The sequence below is a fragment of the Cherax quadricarinatus genome, chromosome 6 (genome assembly GCF_038502225.1).
Source record: "Cherax quadricarinatus isolate ZL_2023a chromosome 6, ASM3850222v1, whole genome shotgun sequence".
NCBI classification, from domain to species: Eukaryota; Metazoa; Arthropoda; class Malacostraca; order Decapoda; family Parastacidae; genus Cherax; species Cherax quadricarinatus.
This window is the reverse complement of record NC_091297.1, coordinates 12,280,301-12,302,839: the sequence shown is the minus strand read 5'-3', so window position 1 is coordinate 12,302,839 and position 22,539 is coordinate 12,280,301. Positions and strand designations below refer to the sequence as shown.

Here is a 22,539-nt window from a genome sequence, read left to right as displayed (position 1 = left end):
GAGGTTAGTGGGGAGGATGTGGAAGAGTTGGTGGAGGAGAACAATGAAGAACTAACCACTGATGAGCTGCTAGATCAACTTCAACAGCAATAGGCCACACCTGAGGAAACTGGTTCAAAGGAGGGGAGAGAGAAATTGAAGAAATTGCCTACTTCAAAGATTAAGGAAATCTGTGCAAAGTGGCTTGAAGTGCAAACCTTCATGGATGAAAATCACCCTCAGACAGCTATTGCAAGCCGTGCTGGTGACTATTACACTGACAATGTTGTGAAACACTTTAGGAAAGTCATAAAGGAACGAGAGGTACAGGCCACTATGGACAGATATGTTGTGCGACAGAAGTCCAGTGACTCTGAAGCTGGTTCTAGTGGCATTAAAAGAAGAAGGGAAGTAACCCCGGAAAAGGACTTGACACCTCAAGTCCTAATGGAAGGGTATTCCCCTTCTAAACACTAAAATCATCCAGTCTCCCCTCCTCCCATCCCATCAATCATCACCACATCTTCAATAAAGGTAAGTGTCATGTAACTGTGCATGTTTTCGTAAGTTTGTGTGTATTAAAATTAATATTTCATGTGGTAAATTTTTTTTTTTCATACTTTTGGGTGTCCTGCACGGATTAATTTGATTTCCATTATTTCTTATGGGGAAAATTAATTCGCATAACGATAATTTCGCATAAAATTGAGCTCTCAGGAATGGATTAACCCTTTGAGGGTTTTGGTCGTACTAGTACGTCTTACGCGTAGGGGTTTTTGACGTACTAGTACGCATAAATTCTAGCGGCCTCAAATCTAGTGGGAGAAAGCTGGTAGGCCTTCATATGAAAGAATGGGTCTATGTGGTCAGTGTGCACAGTCTAAAAAAAATCCTGCAGCACACAGTGCATAATGAGAAAAAAAAAACTTTGACCATTTTTTTGGAATAAATCAGCGACTTTGCAGTGTATTTTCGTATGGTATTTATTGTTGTATTCTAGTTTTCTTGGTCTCATTTTATAGAATGGAAGATATATTACAGAAACTGAGATGATTTTGACTGGTTTTACAATGAAAGGTGCCTTGAAATTGAGCTCAAAGTAGCAGAAATGTTCGATTTTTACCAAACTTCAAAAGTAAACAAATCGTGCCAAGCGTGCAATACACGTCAACTGGTGAGTCTAATATTCTTTCACAAGTGCACCAATAATATTTATACCATTTTTTACACTAATACAGTAGTCTGCATAACAATAAATCTTATATTTTTTGTGAGAATAAAAATTCAAAGTGGAAAGCAAAAGAATATAAGAGGGGCCTTGAGACGTGACTAATGACTAGAGGAAATGTCATTTTAGTGCCAGGAATGTCTTTCTTGTTTATTCTGGACCCTATTCGGAAATTGGCATCTTTTTAAATTTGTGTGAAATTGGCAAAATTGCTAAATTCTGACCACTGTACTGGATAGTTGAATTTCATAAATGGGTGGTTTCTTGCACCCATTCGATAGAAAAAATGGAGTTCTAGCGAAATATTCATGTTTTTTGTCGACTAGTACAGTGAAATTGGCCGAAAATGGGGCTCAAAGTGGGCAAAATCGCCGAGACCGCTAACTTTGCGAGAGCATAATTCCGTAAGTTTTCTATCAAATTTCAAACTTTTGGTGTCTTTATGATCGGGAAAAGATTCTCTATCTTTTCATAAGAGAAAATAATTTTTTTTTTTAAATTTGGCCGACCCTGAGAACGAGTTTCGGAGAGGGCCTGTCGATCCTCAAAGGGTTAATAGCGTTATGCGGGGGGGGGGGGGGGGGGGGGGGGGTCCACTGTATTGGTATATGTATATAGAACAATAGTAATAAACAATTTTTTGTATTGTTTATGTAAACAAGTTTTGTAAACAATATATTGATAATTATGTTTGTGTGCTTATTGTGTTGTATACAATGAGTGTATATATGTACAATGCACCTTACTTTGGTTTCACAGGCCACATAAGTTATGTGAAAAAATAAAATAGTGAAAAAAAAAAAAAAAAACCTTCAAATACAAGTAAACCAAAGTTTACCGGGTGAGCGGTAGTCGCCGCTGTTGCCATACGAGGCTCATTTTCTGCAAACTTTACGCCTCTATATCTAGGTAAGTACTGATGGCAAAAATTTTTTTTGGACTAAAACACTCAGAAAAATAATCTTAACATTTTCAAAAGAAAAAATAATTTTTTTTTTCGAATATTTTGCGACACAGAATGACAGTTTCAGAAAGGGGCCTGCGACAGTCAAAGTGTTAAAAAAATCTGGGACCACTTAGCACTTTGTGGGAGCGCCAGTTAAAAACACCAAGGATTCACTGATGTAATGTCATATTAACACTCCTCTTTTAAGAGGAAAGTCATGTTAACCCCAAGTTTAGGGTCTGACGATCTCTGTCTATCTCTGTCTCTGTGTCTCTGTCTGTCTCTATCTGACTCTGTCTCTGTGTGTGTGTCTATGTGTCTATCTGTCTCTATCTCTATCTGTCTCTGTCTATCTGTCTCTGGCTTTGTCTATCTCTGTCTAACAGGTACACATAAATACAAGTATATGTAGTATAAATTACCTAGGATAACCCAAAAATCCAGACAAAGTGCTATACTCTGCTTGAAGATGTGAGTAAACGTGATGACGCAGTATTGTGGCTCTCTCTGAGACAGAGAGCTAGACGGATAGACAGATAGACAGGGAGCTTGACAGAGACAAATAGATACAGTAATGCTTGTGTACCAGCAAAAACAAAGGGAGGGGTATGGTCGTCTAATCTTTTCTTATCAGCTGCACCCTCCCCCACCCTTGTGTATGCTCACCAAACATCAGCTCTTATCAGATGTTATCTCCCTTTATCATGTCACTGTCAGGAGTGGACTTTGTTTTTCATGCTTCAAGGGAACTTATTATTAGGCATTATTATTATTACGTATTATTATTATTATTATTATGTATTATTTTATTTTTCAACAAGTCGGCCGTCTCCCACCAAGGCAGGGTGACCCAAAAAAGAATGAAAATCCCCAAAAAGAAAATACTTTCATCATCATTCAACACTTTCACCACACTCACACATTATCACTGTTTTTGCAGAGGTGCTCAGAATACAACAGTTTAGAAGCATACACATATAAAGATACACAACATATCCCTCCAAACTGCCAATATCCCAAACCCCTCCTTTAAAGTGCAGGCATTGTACTTCCCATTTCCAGGACTCAAGTCTGACTATATGAAAATAACCAGTTTCCCTGAATCCCTTCACTAAATATTACCCTGCTCACACTCCAACAGATCGTCAGGTCCCAAGTACCATTCGTCTCCATTCACTCCTATCTAACACGCTCATGCACGCTTGCTGGAAGTCCAAGCCCCTTGCCCACAAAACCTCCTTTACCCCCTCTCTCCAACCCTTTCGAGGACGACCCCTACCCCGCCTTCCTTCCCCTATAGATTTATATGCTTTCCATGTCATTCTACTTTGATCCATTCTCTCTAAATGACCAAACCACCTCAACAACACCTCTTCTGCTCTCTGACTAATACTTTTATTAACTCCGCACCTTTTCCTAATTTCCACACTCCGAATTTTCTGCATAATATTTACACCACACATTGCCCTTAAACAGGACATCTCCACTGCCTCCAACCGTCTCCTCGGTGCTGCATTTACCACCCAAGCTTCACACCCATACAAGTGTGTTGGTACTACTATACTTTCATACATTCCCTTCTTTGCCTCCATAGATAACGTTTTTTGACTCCACATATACCTTAACGCACCACTCACCTTTTTTCCCTCATCAATTCTATAATTAACCTCTTCCTTCATAAATCCATCCGCTGACACGTCAACTCCCAAGTATCTGAAAACATTCACTTCTTCCATACTACTCCTCCCCAATTTGATATCCAATTTTTCTTTATCTAAATCATTTGATACCCTCATCACCTTACTCTTTTCTATGTTCACTTTCAACTTTCTACCTTTACACACATTCCCAAACTCATCCACTAACCTTTGCAATTTTTCTTTAGAATCTCCCATAAGCACAGTATCATCAGCAAAAAGTAACTGTGTTAATTCCCATTTTGAATTTTGTTGCAACCCCTGAATGGGTTGCAATGATTATTATGTATATATATATAATTATTACCTTTTCATTTAATTTTATATTGCTTATATTTGCGATAATAGCTAAATCATAAATGTATTGCTTTATATTGTTATTTGACGTAGCTTCCTTTGTTAGGTAGGATGTAACATATTATGTGCTCAGTTCAAGTCTTGATTGTCAAACTACTGTAATTATCGCTTGTGGCTTGTTACACTGCCGGCTTCTTGCTGGGCAACAGCTGTCCACGGAGCTATCACGTGATCGAGGGGGGGGGTGTCCTCACCTCGCCTGAAGTACAGTGGACCCCCGCATAACGATTACCTCCGAATGCGACCAATTATGTAAGTGTATTTATGCAAGTGCATTTGTACGTGTATGTTTGGGGGTCTGAAATGGACTAATCTACTTCACAATATTTCTTATGGGAACAAATTCGGTCAGTACTGGCACCTGAACATACTTCTGGAGTGAAAAAATATCGTTAACCGGGGGTCCACTGTATTCAGTCTGGTCTAGACTCTCTTGGTGGTTGGACAGATTGTCTGTCTCATTATTCTTGTTAGTTCTGTAGAACTCTGTTCACAGAACATTGTATAGACTTAGTGATTTTCGACGTTGTACTGAGGTTGTGTGTCTCATAGACACTCTGAGTAACTCAGGTCCTGACCTAATTTGTACTGGTTTCTGTGTATTATCACAGTCGGGTATTTTCTTATGCTGAACTTAGATTCAGTAGTAGGGGAGTTTTGTGACTTTTGTGGAGGATCTGCAGATGGTCCCTACTTAGTGTCGTTATATTATTTTCTTGTTCCTGATTCTGTGTCGCAGTTGCTTGTTATATTTCTATTGGGCTTAGCATTATTTTTATTGTTCAAGCAGACTGTTCTGATTGCCAGTTGGTCAAGAAGCTAGTTTATGTGAGGACTTTGTCAGTCACTTGTTTAAGTCTAGTCGAGTCGTGAGACATAGCGAACTACTTGGAGCACTTACACGCATACACAAACTTGTACATATTTTTAATATCTTATTAAATGTTAATGTACCAGATGGTACTTAAGAATTATAAATGTGATATGTACTTTCAGCACAATAATATTGTACTTGAGAGAAGTGATATTATTTTGATTACTGTGATTAATTTAATTTAATTTGATAATATACCTCTAGACTTAATAAATTTATTAAATTTTAATTTCTCTAGTTAGTAGCCTACCAGTTGTAATCCTGAAGCACTACTGAATCATACTGAATTCTAATGGATAATTGGACAAGGATACTGACTACTTGTTACGAAAACCCAGTAACAGGCTGGATGCTAGAAGGGCAGTCCTTTCTAGTATTCACTGGAGATTTCTAAGCTTTTAGAATCGCGTTTTTTGTAACAAATTTGATTCCCCAAAATTTAATCCCACCCCTCTCCCGAACACCCTAGGATTTACTTCCTTTACAACCCCATCTATAAATATATTAAACAACCATGGTGACATTACACATCCCTGTCTAAGACCTACTTTTACCGGGAAGTAGTCTCCCTCTCTTCTACACACCCTAACCTGAGCCTCACTATCCTCATAAAAACTCTTTACAGCATTTAATAACTTACCAACTATTCAATACACTTGCAACATCTGCCACATTGCTCCTCTATCCACTCTGTCATATGCCTTTTCTAAATCCATAAATGCAATAAAAACTTCCCTACCTTTATCTAAATACTGTTCACATATATGCTTCAATGTAAACACTTGATCTACACATCCCCTACCCACTCTGAAACCTCCTTGCTCATCCGCAATCCTACATTCTGTCTTACCTCTAATTCTTTCAATTATAACCCTACCGTACACTTTTCCTGGTATACTCAGTAAACTTATTCCTCTATAATTTTTACAGTCTCTTTTGTCCCCTTTCCCTTTATATAAAGGGACTATACATGCTCTCCGCCAATCCCTAGGTACCTTCTCCTCTTTCATTCATTTATTAAACAAAAGTACCAACCACTCCAACACTATATATCCCCCTGCTTTTAACATTTCTGTCATGATCCCATCAGTTCCAGCTGCTTTACCCCCTTTCATTCTATGTAATGCCTCACGTACCTCCCCCACACTTACATTCTGCTCTTCTTCACTCCTAAAAGATGGTATACCTCCCTGACCAGTGCATGAAATTACTGCCTCTCTTTCTTCCTTAACATTTAAAAGTTCCTCAAAATATTCTTGTCATCTACCTAATACCTCCATCTCCCCATCTACTAACTCCCCTACTCTGTTTTTAACTGACAAATCCATACTTTCCCTAGGCTTTCTTAACTTGTTTAACTCACTCCAAAATTTTTTCTTATTTTCATTAAAATTTCATGACAGTGCATCTCACCACTCTCTTTACCTATCTTTTATTCTCCATATACTCTGCTCTTCTTATAACACTTCTGCTTTGTAAAAACCTCTCATAAGCTACCTTTTTCTCTTTTATCACACCCTTTACTTCATCATTCCACCAATCACTCCTCTTTCCTCCTGCCCCCACCCTCCTATAACCACAAACTTCTGCCCCACATTCTAATACTGCATTTTTAAAACTATTCCAACCCTCTTCAACTCCCCCACTACTCATCTTTGCACTAGCCCACCTTTCTGCCAATAGTCGCTTATATCTCACCCGAACTTCCTCCTCCCTTAGTTTATACACTTTCACCTCCCTCTTACCTATTATTATTACATATTACAGTGGACCCCCGCATAACGATCACCTCCGAATGCGACCAATTATGTAAGTGTATTTATGTAAGTGCGTTTGTACGTGTATGTTTGGGGGTCTGAAATGGACTATCTACTTCACAATATTCCTTATGGGAACAAATTCGGTCAGTACTGGCACCTGTACATACTTCTGGAGTGAAAAAATATCGTTAACCGGGGGTCCACTGTATTATTATTAAGTATTATTATTACATATTATTATTATTACGTATTATTATTATTCCTTTTCCTCTTCTCCCTCTCTTCTCCCTCTCTTCTTCCTCTTCTCTTCCTCTTCTCCCTCTCCTCTTCCTCTTCTCCCTCTCCTCCTCCTCCTCCTCCTTCTCCTCCTTCTCCTCCTCCTCCTCCTCCTCCTCATCCTCCTCCTCCTTCTCCTCCTTCTCCTTCTCCTCCTTTTCCTTCTCCTTTTCCTTCTCCTTCTCCTTCTCCTCCTCCTTCTCCTCCCCCTCCTTCTCCTCCTCCTCCTCCTTCTCCTCCTCCTCCTCCTCCTTCTCCTCCTCCTCCTCCTTCTCATCCTCCTCCTTCTCATCCTCCTCCTTCTCCTTCTCCTACTTATAAAAAGGATTATTTGGTAGTATGGTAGCGGGGAGTAAATGATACGTCTTCGGAGGCTTCTTTGTTTATTAAGGGGGCTACAGGGCAAATTTCGTAACTCGTTTATTTACCGTCCGATTTTCTCCAGTTTTGGTGCACAAGACAAAGTGTTCTCACTCTTTCTTGAAAATATTTATAAAAAATATACCTCAAACAACAACTGAGAAAAGACTGATTTACTGAAAATGCCCTTGATGTTGATGTAACTCTTATATGCGGCTACGTAAGGTGGTTTGGACACTTGGTGCCGAGAGAACAATGCTAATACTAATTCGGACCGTAAGATTTCCCTCTAAATACCTTATCGTTATTTCACAAAAAAATAAAGTTTGTTAGTATCTGGAATATGGCAAAAAAATCTGCCCTTTACTCCCACATAACTCCCGAAGTATTTGGAATATTTCCAAAAATTCTACGGTCAAAATAAGAGAAATCATTATTCTACAATATCTGTGAATATTATTCCATTTAATTAAGTAATAAAGGACCCACATCAAATTATAGGTGAATAAGTTACTTCCGAGATATCGGCCGGGAACGCCGGCCGGCCCCCGTCTCAAAAAAAAAAAAAAATTTTTTTCGCGAAAATCGCGTTTGTTTGGGTGTATTTCTTAGTAAACTGATGTTCTAGTGCAGTTAGCCTCTAAACACCGTTTTCTCTTACTCAGAGACGACAGGGTGACCAGTTACACTTTTATATCGAAATATTCCCGATAATCTCTGGGCCATATTATGGCCTATTTTATTCAGTCTAGAGTATATAACATGTTTGTATGTTATTTAGAGTGTTTATTATATCATATTAGATCAATTCTGATAGACAAATAAGCCGTAGAGTTGATATATAAGCTGATATAAGCGAAATAATGGGTGATTCCTGGCTGGCACCTCGGGAGCAGGAACACTGCTGAGCGTTCCCGTCTGGTTCCCGGTAGTCACTAAGTCTGCCGATAAGCTCCACCTACTGTTTTATGATGCCAAATAGTCAGTTATTATATTAGAAAGAATAATGCAAGAAAAGGCGATAAAAAACAAGAAAATAACTCCAAAAAATATATAGGCCGTGAGCAGACTCGGTACCAACATCGCCGTCACCATACCTGATATAAATGACTATAATTTCTTGTAGAAACGTCGTAGAACATTCATTCTGGTACCATTGTGTTGCCAAAGAGTTGAGCTATTTTTCAGTATATATAACTCAATTTCCATATTTTTTCGATTTTTCGGTGAGCGCGCGCGGAAAATTGCCCGCCTGCCCCCTTAAGTTGTGGTGGGTACACAGGCTTGTGTGTTTGTGCCCATGGCCCGGGCAGGGCCATCCCACGAGAGAGAGCTGGGAGTACTTGTGTCTTCCTGCTAGGCCGCTGTGTGAGTGAGTGTGGCAAGGGCAGGCAGGCTGAAGTGGCAACGCCTATAGGTGGCAGCACCAGCATGGCGGGAAATATGAACTAAGCTGGTAGACAGCATGGGGTGTCTGTGCAGACAGTACAGGCTGTCTACATATGCTCGGCCACCTACCGCATGTCGTCCCGACGCGACGATACTGGTGGTAAAAGGAACTCGGTCTCTCATAGGAACAGGGCACAGAACACAAAATAAAAACATATATATACATATGGACATGGAAAAAACTTCCTACAGGGAGGGAAGAAAAAAACATGTGGGGTGTGCTAAACATCGTGGTCAAAGGCTGTGAGCGTCGATGGGCATCACTGCACGCCTTCCTGTGTCTGGACAGATACTGCAACATGGGAGACATCGCTGCGGCTGAGCTGTGACATAACAGGGTACGGTCTCCTCTGGAACGGTGAAGCAGTCATCATAGGAGTCGCTGCAGGTTTCACTCAGCCTGGGGCACGACATGCTGGTGCCCTCGAGTGAGGCGTCGACAAAACTCGGCAACTGGGCAGGACTTCTGGCAAGCGACTCAGGAGGACACTTCTCGACTGGTACTGTCGCTGGGCTGTCACTGCCGGCGAGCGTGGAGCGAGTCGTGGCAGAGACGACTGGGCAAAACATCTGGGAGTCGTAACATCATACACCAGACTGCAGTGAGAGAGCTAGCAGTCAAAGTGACATCTTCTTTGTGCAGGCTGCTCACTGAAGCTTGTGACACGAGGCTGACACAGCGTGTCATTCTCTCGACAGTTGGAGTTATAGCAGAGGTTAGTCTAAGCGTCCCCAGACTTGTTTCTCTACATATAACTGCACTCTGACGGTCTGGAGGTGAAGTGAAACAAATCTCGATGGGAATTGTAGCAGGTACGATTCTGCAGAACATCACGAGCGACGAGCATAAAAGCTTTCTGTACAAGGGGGCTCATATGCTCAGGGCTGAGTAATCAGCTGTCAAACACACTGGTCACACGGGTGACTTAGCACAGTGGTGCTACTCAGGTCTGGCTCAGACCTCACTGGACACATGGAAACTTTACACACCCGCGGTACAACATGGCTTAAACTAGCAAATGATGCTTTTCTGCGCACAAAACTGACACTATGACATATATTAAAATGTGAGAACACTGACTGAGAGGAATTAATTAACACGACATATATCTTCTCTCAGTCTTCTCGACAATACTGAAATAATTACAGAACACTCGATGGTGACATCATGTGATGTCAGGCGTGATGACGTCAGGCAGACATCGTGAGGTGACGTCAGCAGACATCGTGACGTCATGAAGTCGGGCAGCATCGTCAGTGACGTAAATGTGATGTGGGCAGCAGACCACAGCATGTGGCCTGGGACATCTGGTAACTCACGTAGCTCGTAGGTCCACGTGACATCGCCCACACCCAACGTGGCGTCGTGATCCACATGGTGTCGTGATCTACGTGGCATGCTGATCCACTGTTGCAACCCCTGAATGGGTTGCAATAATTATTATGTATATATATAATTATTATCTTTTCATATAATTTTATATTGCTTATATTTGCGATAATAGCTACATCGTAAATGTATTGCTTTATAATGTTATTTGATTTGTTAGGTAGGATGTATCATATTATGTGCTCAGTTCAAGTCTTGATTGTCTAACTACTGTAATTATCGCTCTTTGCTCGTTAGACTGCCGGCTTCTGAGCTGCAGTTGTCCACGGAGCTATCACGTGATCGAGGGGGGGTGTCCTCATCTCGCCTGAAGTATTCAGTCTGGTCTAGACTCTCTTGGTGGTTGGACAGATTGTCTGTCTCATTATTCTTGTTAGTTCTGTAGAACTCTGTTCACAGAACATTGTATAGAGTTAGTGATTTTCGACGTTGTACTGAGGTTGTGTGTCTCATAGACACTCTGAGTAACTCAGGTCCTGAGCTTTAGCTTCTCACCTAACTTGTACTGGTATCTGTGTATTATCACAGTCGGGGATTTTCTTATGCTGAACTTAGATTCAGTAGTATGGGAGTTTTGTGACTTTTGTGGAGGATCTGCAGATGGTCCCTACTTAGTGTCATCTTATTATCTCCTTGTTCCTGATTCTGTGTCGCAGTTGCTTGTTATATTGCTATTGGGCTTAGCATTCTTTTTATTGTTCAAGCAGACTGTTCTGACTGCCAGTTGGTCAAGAAGTTAGTTTATTTGAGGACTTTGTCAGTCACTTGTTTAAGTCTTGAGACATAGCGAACTACTTAGAGCACTTACACACATACACACTTACTTGTACATATTTGTAATATCTTATTAAATGTTAATGTACCAGACGGTACTTAAGAATTATAAATGTGATATGTGCTTTCAGCACAATACTATTGTATACGAGAGAAGTGATATTATTTTGATTACTGTGATTAATTTAATTTAATTTAATTTGATAATATACCTCTAAACTTAATAAATTTATTAAATTTTTATTTCTCTAGTTAGTAGCCTACCAGTTGTAATCCTGAAGCACTATTGAATCATACTGAATTCTAATGGATAATTGGACATGGATACTGACTACTTGTTACGAAAGCCCAGCAACAGGCTGGATGCTAGAAGGGCAGTCCTTTCTAGTGTTCACTGGAGATCTCTAAGCTTTTAGAATCGCGTTTTTTGTAACATCCACGTAGCTTTGAGTGGCCTCGGGCACCCGGATACACAGCACTGGCGACGAATTCACACGAAAAACAGCAGAAAACACAGCAGAGGGAGTGAGCAGTGGTGAGTGTATGGTAGACGGGTGAGCGTGAGTAGGGCAAGCATGGGCAAGGTGAGGAACGGCTACTTCCTCCCCTTCTCTCCCACCCACAAACACAGGGAAACACACTGGATGCAGAAATCACCACGAAACTCACCTCTGGCTTGCTGAAACAGCTGTGCTGAGCTGAACAACAACAGCAGCAACATACAAGTGATGCTGAACACGCGACTTGGGAAACAGCATGGGAAACTGTAGCGTGGGACGCTGTAGCGTGGGGTCACTTACAATTCTCGGAGAATTTCGGCAAATTTCGGCTGGATCCTGCTTGTACCTGTGTCTGGATGCTCAAACGTGCAGACACGACATCAGGATAACTTGTTGAGAGACGGATGCTTCTTGTATGGGATGATGAAGTGAAGATGACTTCATTCCTTCCTTCCTCTCTCTGGGCAAACACAACTGCTGCGACCACCGCTTTCCACCAATTACAGTGGACCCCCGCATACTGTTGGCATCACATAACGATTAATCCGCATACCGCTTGCTTTAATCGCAAAAATTTTGCCTCGCATACCGCTTAAAAACCCGCTCACCGCTGTTCGTCCGAGACGCGTCCAATGTGCGCCCTCAGCCAGCCTCACATGTGCCGCCCGTGCCATTGTTTACCAGCCAGCCTCCGCGGTAACATCCAAGCATACAATCGGAACATTTCGTATTATTACATTGTTTTCGGTGCTTTATCTGGAAAATAAGTGACCATGGGCCCCAAGAAAGCTTCTAGTGCCAACCCTACAGCAATAAGGGTGAGAATTCCAATAGAGATGAAGAAAGAGATCATTGATAAGTATGAAAGTGGAGTGCGTATCGCCGACCTGGCCAGGTTGTACAAGAAACCCCAATCAACCATCGCTACTATTGTGGGCACCAGAAAGGCAATCAAGGAAGCTGTTCTTGCCAAAGGTTTAACTGTGTTTTCGAAACAAAGATCGCAAGTGATGGAAGATGTTGAGAGACTGTTATTGGTGTGGATAAATGAAAAACAGATAGCAGGCGATAGCATCTCTCAAGCGATCATAAGCGAAAAGGCTAGGAAGTTGCATGAGGATTTAATTAAAAAAATGCCTGCAACTAGTGCTGATGTGAGTGAATTTAAGGCCAGCAAAGGTTGGTTTGAGAGATTTAAGAAGCGTAGTGGCATACATAGTGTGATAAGGCATGGTGAGGCTGCCAGTTCGGACCACAAAGCAGCTGAAAAATATGTGCAGGAATTCAAGAAGTACATAGACAGTGAAGGACTGAAACCTGAACAAGTGTTTAATTGTGATGAAACAGGCCTGTTTTGGAAGAAAATGCCAAGCAGGACCTACATTGGGAAAGTCCTTGGGGTTGGAGGTTAGTGGGGAGGATGTGGAAGAGTTGGTGGAGGAGGACAATGAAGAACTAACCACTGATGAGCTGATAGATCAACTTCAACAGCAAGAGGCCAGACCTGAGGAAACTGGTTCAGAGGAGGGGAGAGAGAAATTGAAGAAGTTGCCTACTACAAAGATTAAGGAAATCTGTGCAAAGTGGCTTGAAGTGCAAACCTTCATGGATGAAAATCACCCTCACACAGCTATTGCAAGCCGTGTTGGCAACCTGTACACTGACAATGTTGTGAAACACTTTAGGGAAGTCATAAAGGAACGAGAGGTACAGGCCACTATGGACAGATATGTTGTGCGAAAGAAGTCCAGTGACTCTGAAGCTGGTCCTAGTGGCATTAAAAGAAGGGAAGTAACCGCAGAAAAGGACTCGACACCTCAAGTCTTAATGGAAGGGGATTCCCCTTCTAAACACTAACACTCTCTCTCCCCTCCTCCCATCCCATCAATCATCACCAGATCTTCAATAAAAGTAAGTGTCATGTAATTGTGCATGCCTTTTTCAGTTTGTGTGTATTAAAATTAACATTTCATGTGGTAAAATTTTTTTTTTTCATACTTTTGGGTGTCTTGCACGGATTAATTTGATTTCCATTATTTCTTATGGGGAAAATTCATTCGCATACCGATTATTTCGCATACCAATGAGCCCTCTTGCATGGATTAAAATCGGTATGCGGGGGTCCACTGTATAAAAAGGATTATTTGGTAGGGGGAGTAAATGATACGTCTTCGGAGGCTTCTTTGTTTATTGTTAAGTCGTGGTGGGTACACAGGCTTGTGTGTTTGTGCCCATGGCCCGGGCAGGGCCATCCCACAAGAGAGAGCTGGGAGTACTTGTGTCTTCCTGCTAGACCACTGTGTGAGTGAGTGTGGCAAGGGCAGGCAGGCTGAAGTGGCAACGCCTATAGGTGGCAGCACCAGCATGGTGGGAAATATGAACTAAGCTGGCAGACAGCATGGGCTGTCTGTGCAGACAGTACACTGTCGTCGTCGACGACGACCACCACCACCACCGCCACCTCCACCACCACCACCACATCCACCACCGCCACCTCCACCACCTCCACCACCACATCCACCACCACCACCTCCACCACCACCTCCACCACCACCACCTCCACCACCACCTCCACCACCACATCCACCACCACCACCACCTCCACCACCACCACTACCACTTCCTCCACCACCCCCACCTCCACCACCACCACTACCACTTCCTCCACCACCACCACCTCCACCACCACCACCTCCACCACCACCACCACCTCCACCACCAACACCACCACCACCACCACTACCTCCACCACCACCACCTCCACCACCACCACCTCCACCACCACCTCCATCACCACCACCACCACCTCCATCACCACCACCTCCACCACCACCTCCATCACCACCACCACCTCCACCACCACCTCCTCCATCACCACCACCACCTCCACCTTCACCACCACCTCCACCACCTCCACCACCACCTCCACCTCCACCACCTCCATCACCACCTCCACCACCACCTCCACCACCACCTCCACCACCACCACCTCCACCACCACCTCCACCTCCACCACCACCTCCAACACTACCTCCACCACCACCACCTCCACCACCTCCAACACTACCTCCACCACCACCACCTCCACCACCACCACCACCACCACCACCTCCACCACCACCACCTCCACCACCACCTCCACCACCACCACCACCTCCACCACCACCTCCCCCACCACCATCACCACCACCTCCACCACCACCACCACCTCCATCACCACCTCCACCACCACCTCCATCACCACCACCACCAGCTCCACCACCACCACCTCCACCACCACCACCTCCACCACCACCACCACCTCCACCACCACCTCCACCTCCACCACCACCACCACCACCACCTCCACCACCACCTCCACCACCACCTCCACCACCACCACCACCACCACCACCTCCACCACCACCACCTCCACCACCACCTCCACCACCATCTGGGTGCTCATTGATAGGACACTATCAACCCTGTCAGTGGCTGTCATGTAGAACTACATCACTGAGGCCAGGGGTCCCTCACATAGTTCCACGTCATGAGCTCAGCTCAGCTCACTCAGATAAGCTGTGAGTGGTAAATTTTGGCCTAGATATGAGAGAATGGCTCAGGTAAGAAAGAAAAAACAGCTGCTATGAGTCTCAAAAACCTTATATCAAATATCCTCCTTGGAGATATCAAACTCATCATAGCACTGTACCAGAAATAGTTCACATCAGGAAACTAATCAAGCTATGCAAAAAGTTTGCATTGACACAATAGGTTACAGACCCCACTAGAAATGAAGATACACAGGATTTGATCTTCACAAACAATATAAGACACATTACAATCTTTCTTTCTTTCTTTCAACACACCGGCCGTATCCCACCGAGGTGGGGTGGCCCAAAAGGAAAAACGAAAGTTTCTCATTTTACATTTAGTAATATATACAGGAGAAGGGGTTACTAGCTCCTTGCTCCCGGCATTTTAGTCGCCTCTTACAACACGCATAGCTTACGGAGGAAGAATTCTGTTCCACTTCCCCATGGAGGTAAGAGGAAATAAACAAGAACAAGAACTAGAAAGAAAATAGAAGAAAACCCAAAGGGGTGTGTATATATATGCTTGTACATGTATGTGTAGTGTGACCTAAGTGTAAGTAGAAGTAGCAAGACATACCTGAAATCTTGCATGTGTATGAGACAGATAAAAAAAAAAAGACACCAGCAATCTTACCATCGTGTAAAACAATTACAGGCTTCAGTTTTACACTCACTTGGCAGGACGGTAGTACCTCCCTGGGCGGTTGCTGTCTACCAACCTACTACCTAGAACATTACAATCACAAACACAATATACAGTACTGTGATCACAGAATCGTAGAGGTATAAACAAGAGTAGGAAACTCCAGTAATATTGTACAAGAAGGGATGTTCAGTAAATTTAACTTCAACAACCACAGAATTAACTGGGACAAAATTAACTAAGAAATGTTAGTAATACTCTGGGATACAATCATGAGCACCCTAAATCCTCACCACTGCTTGGAAAAGTTGAACACAGAAGCATACAAGGTCTTCATTAAATATGTACTACTGAGAAAAACCTAGATCACATACAGAGTGTAGAAGTATGTACAGAAGAAAAAAAAACATTACTAAATTGCTTAAAAGCACAAGTAAATATGCCACAATACACCAAAGATAACTTGAGCCGAGAAATCACCAAGATAGAACAAAAACTTAATTTTTATGTTGTCCTACAGGATACAAGCACAAAGAGAATAAAAAAGCCATCCAGAATGTTGCAAGAAATCCCAAATACTTCTATAAATATGCAAAATCCAAATTAACCCTTTCAGGGTTCAGACCCCTCACTCTGAAACTTGTTCACAGGGTCCAAGAATTTTCAAAAAAAAAATTTGTTATTTTTTCTTATGAAATGGCAGAGAATCTTTTTCCGAAGGTATGAAATGATAGAAAACTGACAAAATTACACTTGCAAATTTTGCTGCATCAGCGATATTTATGCATCGGCGATTTTGTGAACTTTGATTCCCAATTTAGGCCAATTACATTATTCCAGTCAACCATATTCTTAGTTATTTCGCTAGTATTACTTCTATTTTATTGACTGAGCACAAGATCGCCCAATCAACTATTTCAACTACCCAATAAAGTGATCTGAAATTGGTAATTTGGCCAATTTCACACAAAGTTCAAAAGATTCCAATTTCAAAATAGGGTCCAGAACAAACAATGCAGGCATTCCTGGCACTAAAATAACATTTCCTCTGTTTATTAGTTACATTTTCAGGCTTTACAAATGAATTCCACTATAATTTTTCATTCCCATATTGAATTTTTATTCACACCAAAAAATAGAAGATTTACTGTCATGCAATACTGTAATAACTGTATAAACAATATCAGCGCATTTGTAAACACACATTAGACCCACCAACTGAAGTGTATTTGACGTGTGATGTCATTTATTTACTCTTGAACATCGGGAAAAATCGAACATTTCTGCTATTTTAAGCTCAGTTTTAACCTATTTTCAGTAATAAAACCAATCACGATCATCTTTATTTCTGTAATACATCTTCCATTCTATCAAATGAAACCAAGAAACCACAAATACAACCATGAAAAACACACGAAAATACACCGCAAAGTTGCTGTTTTAATAAAAAAAACATACTGGTTTTTTTTTCTGATTATGCACTACGTGCTACAGGATTTGTTTTATATGGTGCACACTTACCACACAGATGCATTCTCTCATATCTAGGCCCAAATTTACAGCTCACAGCTTATCTGAGTGAGCTGAGCTCGTGGAGTAGAACTACGGCTTGGACACAGGCTTCAAAGCTGTAGAACTACAGAATGGACCCTCAAAGGGTTGAAAGACAAGTATCGCTTGTCATATGTTTGTTTCATGCAGGAAAGTGTGCTTATCTAACCAGTTCCTCCACAATAGTGAAAGTGCTAAATGTCCTTTACATGAAGGATTACTGTATTTTGGCACATGCCTATATACGTATATATTGTAATGGGCTCCCCAGGAGTCCACAGTAAAAACATCACTTACCTTATGCAGTGCCCATGGCATTTGTAGCTGCAGCTTTAGCATTAGCCTTGTCCTTGAAGTAGTGAGTCTCTTTGTACAGAAACCAAAGGTTACTTGCCCACAGGAATACATTGAGGAATCCAAGAATCTGTCAAGTGTTATAAAAAATACTGAAAACGGTCACACAAGTATAGTAATTGATATCTCTGTGCACATTGTCTTCATACTATTTTTTTTAACACACTGGCCATCTCTCACTAAGGCAGGGTGACCTGAGAAGGAAACACTTTCACCATCACTCACACTATCACTGTCTTGCCAGAGGCATGCAGATACAACAGTTTTGATTTCACTCTAAACAGTAAATATCCCAAACCCCTCCTTAAGAGTGCAGGCATTGTACTTCCCACCTCCAGGACTTAAGTCTGGCTAACTGGTTTCCCTGAATCCCTTCACAAAATATTACCCTGCTCACACTCCAACAGCTAGTTATAATTAACACAAAATAAAACTATGATACTGAATAAATTGCATAAGGAAGAATAAATCAATACCATCTACAGAACAATTCACAACTAACTCAGAAATCTGAAAGAAAATTTAATGTTATTTAGACGTGTCCTGAACCATTAACACGTAATGAGTCCAGGCTGGATTGAAGTGTTATTTAGTTTCACCATGGTTGGCAATGCTCTCACCTCACACACTGTATGTCCGTGGTTCAATCCCTGACATGGATGGAAATGTTGGGCATGTATCCTTACACGCCCAACATTTCCATCCTGTTCACCTATCAGTAAGTAATTACCTGAGTGTTAGTCAACAGGTGTAGGTCACATCCTGTGATCAAGATTGAGGGACCCCCAATGAAATTATGACAGACAGTCCTCAATGTCACATTGACTTTCTTGGGTTATCTTGGGTGGCTAGCCCACCAGGTTAAAAATCTGAACAAATCTTAACTGTACAATTGTAATTGAGGTAAGTGTTCTCATTTCCCTACAACAAACAAGGTAATTTATGAAAAGAAATTCTTCAATAATTAATCAATTCCCTTTACACCATATCTAATGGAGGACTAAAAAGGTGTTATATTTTATTAATACATGTACTGTATTCATCAGAAATGCAAACAATCCAAAAGAAATTAAGCATATATTACAAGGTGATGATAGTAGCAAAAAATTTAGATAATGAAAAACTGGATATAAGATTAGAGAGAGAGAGAGAGTACGGAGTAAGTGTGTGCGCTCACATATCCAGGAGTGGATTTGTTGGCAGAAGTGTCTATGAAAGAGGTCAACCATAAAAGTGATGAGGGTAAAAAACAGGGTGTTGCATTGAGGCATCTGTGGAGATAAAAAACATTATCCATGGAGACAAAAAGGGAAATGTATGAGAGTATAGTGGTACTAACACTCTTATATTGGTGTGAAGCATGGGTGGTGAATACTGCAGTGAGGACAAGACTGGAGATAGTGGAGATGTCGTGTCTGAAGGCAATGTGTAGTGTAAATATTATACAGAGAATTTGTAGTGTTTGGAGATTAGGAGGAGGTGCAGGATTACTAAAAGTATTAGCCAGAGCTGAGGAGGGACTGTTATGGTGGTTTGGATACTAAGAAAGGATGGAGCAAAATAGGATAACTAGGATGGCTTGGAGGGTGTCTCAATCTGTGGTAGAGGGAAGGCGGGGTAGGGGTCACATTAGGAAAGGTTGGAGGAAGGGGGTAGAAGAGGTTTAGTATGGAAGGGGGTACAAGAGGTTTAGTACAGAAGGGGGTAGAAGAGGTTTAGTATGGAACGGGGTAGAAGAGGTTTAGTATAGAAGGGGGTGGAAGAGGTTTAGTATGGAAGGGGGTAGAAGAGGTTTAGTATGTGAGGGGCTTGGACATACAGCAGGCATGTGTGTGTGCGCATTAGATAGGAGTGAGTGGAGGCAAGTGGTTTTTATGACTTGATGAGCTGTTGGAGTGTGATCAAGGTAACTTATGAAGGGATTCAGGGGAACTGGTTAGCTGAACTTGAGTTCTGGAGGTGGGAAGTACAGTGACTGCACTGTGGTATCGGCACACTTCTGGCAAGACAGTAAGAGTGCGAGTGATGGTGAGTTTCTTCTTTTTCAGTAGATGGCTGGTATGTCAAAAAAAATTTACATAATCTTAATACAAATAAGCAAACACAATCAATAATCATGGAAACTGCTAAACCCAAGATGGTCACTCAGCACTGTATGGAAAAAGAAAACCCACATCAGAAAAAAAAATGGTCTCACATACTGTAGGCACCATAAATATGCACGCACATAAATACGCCTTTAGAAGACTATTTGCCTGAGAGTTCTGTTAAGTGCCACGGCAAGTTTTGCATGCAAGATGGTGCCCCTTGTTATACTGCCAAAGAGATAAAAAACTGGATAATGATTGTGAATTTTTATTCTTTAATGCCTGGCCTGGTAACCTGCTGAACTTTAACCTGATAGAGAAGACGCAAAACCTAGTTGAGCATAAGTTTTGTGGCATGGATGTGCCAAACTCTGAGTGCCATTAAACAGGTATGGGTACTTACTCTTCTATATTTGCTGTAAGGAGAACATCAAGAAAAAGGGTAATCCTACAAAATACTAAGTGAGTAATCCATACATTTTTTTTTTTTCAACAAGTTGGCTGTCTCCCACCGAGGCAGGGTTACCCAAAAAGAAGAAAGAAAAAATCTCCAAAAAGAAAATACTTTCATCATCATTCAACATTTTCACCTCACTCATACATAATCACTGTTTTTGCAGAGGAGCTAAGAATACAACAGTTTAGAAGCATATACGTACAAAGATATACAACATATCCCTCCAAACCCAACATTCCAAAACCCTTCCTTGAAAGTGCAGGTATTGTACTTCCCATTTCCAGTACTCAACTCCGGCTATATAAAAATAAGCAGTTTCCCTGAATCCCTTCAATAAATATTACCCTGCTCACACTCCAACAGCTTGTCAAGTCCCAAATACCATTCGTCTCCATTCACTCCTATTTAACATGCTCACGCATGCTTGCTGAAAGTCCAAGCCCCTCGCCCACAAAACCTCCTTTACCCCCTCTCTCCAACCTTTTCAAGGACGACCCTTACTCCACCTTCCTTCCCCTACAGATTTATATGCTCTCCATGTCAATCTACTTTGATCCATTCTCTCTAAATGACCAAACCACCTCAACAACCCCTCTTCAGCCCTCTGACTAATACTTTATTAGCTCTACACTTTCTCCTAATTTTCACACTGCGAATTCTCTGCATAATATTTACACCACACATTGCCCTTAGGCAGGACATCTCCACTACCTTCAACTGCCCCCTCACTGCAGCATTTACAACCCAAGCTTCACACCAATATAAGAGTGTTGGTACCACTATACTTTCATACATTCCCTTTTTTGCCTCCATAGATAACATATTTTGTCTCCACATAACCTCAACAAACCACACACCTTTTTTTTTCTTCATCAATTTTATGTTTAACCTCATCCTTCAAAAACACATCCACTGACACATCAACTACCAAATATCTGAAAACATTCACTTCTTCCATACTCCTCCTTTCCAATTTGACATACAATTCTTCTTTATCTAAATCATTTGATACCCTCATCACCTTACTCTTTTCTGTGTTCACTTTCAACTTTCTACCTTTACACACATTCCCAAGCTCATCCACTAACCTTTGCAACTTTTCTTTAGAATCTCCCATAAACACAGTATCATCAGCAAAAAAGTAACTGTGTCAACTCCCATTTTGTATTTGATTCCCCATAATTTAATCACACCCATCTCTGCAACGCCCTAGCATTTACTTCTTTTACAACCCCATCTATAAATATATTAAACAACCATGGTGACATTACACATCCCTGTCTAAGACCCACTTTTACCAGGAAGTAATCTCCCTCTCTTCTACACACCCTAACCTGAGCCTCACTATCCTCATAAAAACTCTTTACAGCATTTAGTTACTACCTATTCCATATACATGTACTTGCAACATCTGCCACATTGATTCCCTATCCACTCTATCATATGCCTTTTTTAATCCATAATTGCAATGAAAACTTCCCTACCTTTATCTAAATACTGTTCACATATATGCTTCAATGTAAACACTTGATTTACACATCTCCCACCCACTCGAAAGCCTCCTTGCTCATCCGCAATCCTACTCTCTTTCCTACAATTCTTTCAATAATAACCCTACCGTACACCTTTCCTAGTATACTCAGTAAACTTATTCTCCTGTTATTTTTACAATCTCCTTTGTCCCCCCCCCCCTTTTTTTATTAACACACTGGCCGATTCCCACCAAGGCAGGGTGGCCCGAAAAAGAAAAACTTTCACCATCATTCACCCCATCACTGTCTTACCAGAAGGGTGCTTTACACTACAGCTTTTAAACTGCAACATTAACACCCCTCCTTCAGAGTGCAGGCACTGTACTTCCCATCTCCAGAATTCAAGTCCGGCCTGCCGGTTTCCCTGAATCCCTTCATAAATGTTACTTTGCTCACACTCCAACAGCACATCAAGTATTAAAAACCATTTGTCTCCATTCACATCTATCAAACACGCTCATGCATGCCTGCTGGAAGTCCAATCCCCTCGCACACAAAACCTCCTTTACCCCCTCCCTCCAACCTTTCCTAGGCCGACCCCTACCCCGCCTTCCTTCCACTACAGACTGATACACTCTTGAAGTCATTCTGTTTCACTCCATTCTCTCTACATGTCCAAACCACCTCAACAACCCTTCCTCAGCCCTCTGGATAACAGTTTTGGTAATCCCGCACCTCCTCCTAACTTCCAAACTACGAATTCTCTGCATTATATTCACACCACACATTGCCCTCAGACATGACATCTCC

At 41.7% G+C, this 22,539-nt stretch overlaps 1 non-coding gene across 1 annotated transcript in view; it reads right to left on the bottom strand.

The window, feature by feature from the left end:
- LOC128692120 (uncharacterized) overlaps positions 1-20,533 on the bottom strand; it is a 55,825-nt gene extending 35,292 nt beyond the window's left edge. Inside the window, exon 1 of the transcript XR_011391160.1 lies at positions 17,657-20,533. This is a non-coding gene — a transcript (uncharacterized protein). The remainder of the gene's footprint in view (positions 1-17,656) is intronic.
- Between the last annotated feature and the right edge of the window lie 2,006 nt (positions 20,534-22,539).